General features: G+C 37.4%; 1 pseudogene; it reads left to right on the top strand.

Moving 5' to 3' along the window:
• The first annotated feature begins 1,062 nt into the window (after nucleotides 1-1,062).
• LOC134809477 (tigger transposable element-derived protein 1-like) lies at nucleotides 1,063-2,746 on the top strand (annotated as a pseudogene).
• The last annotated feature ends 673 nt before the right edge of the window (nucleotides 2,747-3,419 follow it).

The following is a 3,419-nucleotide window of genomic DNA, read 5'->3' as shown; positions in this document are numbered from 1 at the left end:
GCTGTATATCAAATAGGTAATGTACTACTCTAAGCATTAAACAGATATTGTCTTATTTCATTCTTTCAACAAACACTATGAAGCATGTACTACTGGTACATCCTTTTTAGAGACGAAAAAGCAGGAATTTTTTGTTTTTTTGAGATGGAGTCTTGCTCTGTCATCAAGGCTGGAGTGCAGTGGTGTGACCTCAGTTCACTGCAATCTCCGTTTCCCAGGTTCAAGCAATTCTCCTACCTCAGTCTCCCGAGTAGCTGTGACTACAGGGGCCTGCCACCACGACTGGCTAATTTTTGCATTTTTAGTAGAGGCAGGGTTTCACCTTGTTGGTCAGGCTGGTCTCGAACTCCTGACCTCAAGTGATCCACCCACCTTGGCCTCCCAAAGTGCTGGGATTTCAGGTGTGAGCCACAGTGCCCGGCAGAAGCAGGATTTTAAAGGCCCAGACAAAACCAATAAATTACAAAGTCAGCATTAGGACATAAAACCAGTAAGTTATAAAGTCAGGATTAGGACCCAAACAACCTACCTACACAGTCAATACTTTTAATCTGTATTGAGTAAGTTGTCTATGTGGCAGGATATGAGGAGAGATATACAGGCATATCTCATTCTTATTTTATTGCACTTTATTTCACTTTGCTTTATTGTGCTTCACAGATATTGTTTTTTTGTTTGTTTGTTTTTTGTTTTTTTTTTTTTACAAATTGGAGGTTTGCCGCAACTATGCATTGAGGAAGTCTGTCAGTGCCATTTTTCCAACAGCATTTGCTCATTTCATGTCCCTTTGTCCCATCTTGGTAATTCTCACTGTATTTTGAACTTTTTTATTATTATTATGTTTATTATGGTAATTTGCAATCAGTGATCTTTGATGTTACTTTTGGAATTATTTTGGGGTGTCATGAAGCATGACAATGATGGTGAATGTAACTGATAAAGGTTGTGTATGTTCTGACTGCTCCACTGATTGGCAGTTTGCTGATCTCTCTCCATCTCTTCAGGCCTTCCTATTCCCTGAGACATAACAATATTGAAAGTAGGCCAGTAAATAAACCTATGATGGGCTCCAGGTGTTCAAGTGAAATGAAGAGTCGCGTATCTCTCACTTTAAATCAAAAGCTAGAAATAACGAAGCTTAGTAAGGCATGTTGGAAGCCAAGATGGGTGGAAAGCTAGGCCTTTTGCACCAAACAGGTAGCCAAATTATGAACGTAAAATTAAAGTTCTTAAAAGAAATTAAAAGTGTTACTCCAGTGAACGCATAAATGATGAGAAAGCACAATATCCCTATTGCTGATAGGGAGAAACATTTAGTGGTCTGGATAGAAGATTAAACAAGTCAAAACATTCCCTTAAACCAAAGCCTAATCCAGAATAAGTCCCTAACTCTCTTTAATTCAGTGAAGGCTCAGAGAGGTGAGAAAGTGGCAGAGGAAAAGTTGGAAGCTGGCAGAAGTTGGTTCATGAGGTTTAAAGAAAGAAGCTGTCTTCATAACATTAAAGCTCTACGTGAAGCAGCAAGTGCTGATGGAGAAGCTGCAGCAAGTTATTCAGAAGATCTAGCTAAGCTCATTGATGGAGATGGCTAAACAACAGATATTCCCTGAAATGAAATGGCCTTCCATTGGGAAAAAATGCCAACTGAAACTTTCCTAACTAGAGAGGAGAAGTCAATGTCTGGCTTCAAAGCTTAAAAAGACAGGCTGACTCTTGTTAGGGGCTAATGTAACTGGTGACTTTAAATGGAAGCCAATGCTTATTTTCCATTCTGAAAATCCTGGAGCCCTTAAGAAGTATGCCAAATCCACTACGCCTATTCTCTATCAGCAGAACAATAAAACATGGGTGACAGCACATCTGTTTACAGTATGATTTACTGAATATTTTAAGCCCACTATTCCTACTGCTCAGAAAAAAAGACTCCTTTCAAAATATTACTGTTCACTGACAATGAACATGGTCACCCAAGAGCTCTGATGGAGATGTACGTGGAGATTAATGTTGTTTTCATGCTTGCTAGCACAACATTCATTCTGCAGCTATGGATCAAGAAGTACGTTAGAATTTCAAGTCCTATTATTGAAGAAATATATTTTGTAAGGCTATAGCTGCTGTAGATAGTGAGTCCTCTGATGGATCTGGGCAAATTAAATGGAAACTTTCTGGAAAAATTTCAGCATTCTAGAGGCCACTAAGCATACGTGTGATTCTTGGGAGGATGTCCAAACAGCAACATTAACAGGATTTTGGAAGAAGTTTATTCCAACCGACGGGGATGACTTTGAGGAGTTGAAGACTTCAGCAAAGGAAGTCACTGCAGATGACTTGGTGGAAATAGCAAGAGAACTACAATTAGAAGTAGAGCTCCAAGATGTGATTAAGTTTCTAAAATCTCATAGTAAAACTTTAACCTATGAGGAGTTGCTCCTTATGGATGAACATAGTGGCTTCTGGAGGTGAAATCTACTCCTGATGAAGGTGCTGTGAAAATTGGTAAAATGACAACAAAGGATTTGGAGTATTATTAAACTTAGTTTAAAAGGAAGTGGCAGGGTATGAGAGGATTGACTACAATTTGGAAAGAAGTTCTGCTGTGGATAAAATGCTATCAAACAGCATCACATGCTATAAAGAAATCTTTCATGAAAGGAATCAATCAGTGCAGCAAATTTCATTATTGTGTTTTTTAAAATTGATATATATCTTATTTGCTCTTATTTTGGGAGAACGTGTGATATTCTGACATCTGTGTACCAAAATATTTTGACATATGTAGCAAAATCATGTGTAATGATAAAATCAGGGTAATTGGGAAATCCATCAACTCAAAGTTTTATGTTTTGTATGTGTGTGAGGAACATTACTAATCTAGCTATTTTGAAATATACAGTAAAATTTCCCTACTCTAATATAGAATACTAGAACTTATTCCTTCTATTTTACTGTATTTTTGTACCTCTTAACCAACTTATGTTTATCCCCCAATCCTCATCCCTTTCCCTTCCCAGCCTCTGGTAAACATCGTTCTGCTATCTACCTCCATGAGGTCTACTTTCTAGTTCCCACATGTGAGAACATGCAGTATTTGTCTTTCTGTGGCTGGATTCTCTTAGCATAATAACCTCTAGTCTAGTTCCATCTCTGTTGCTAAAAATGGCAGGATTTTATTCACTTTGTGGCTGAATAGTCTTCCATTCTGTATATCTGTCACATTTTCTTTTTTCATAAAAGTTTTTAATTTTTAATTTTTGTGGATACATAGTAGGCGTATATATTTATGATGTACATGAGATGTTTTGATACAGGCATACAATGCATAATAATCACATCATGGAAAATGGGGTATCCATCCCTTCAAGCATTTATCCTTGTGTTACAAACAATCCAATTATTCTCTTTTAGTTATTTCAAAATAT

The sequence above is a fragment of the Pan troglodytes genome, chromosome 2 (assembly GCF_028858775.2).
Source record: "Pan troglodytes isolate AG18354 chromosome 2, NHGRI_mPanTro3-v2.0_pri, whole genome shotgun sequence".
NCBI classification, from domain to species: Eukaryota; Metazoa; Chordata; class Mammalia; order Primates; family Hominidae; genus Pan; species Pan troglodytes.
The sequence above is the reverse complement of the archived record's forward strand: the minus strand, read 5'-3'. Positions and strand labels throughout refer to the sequence as shown.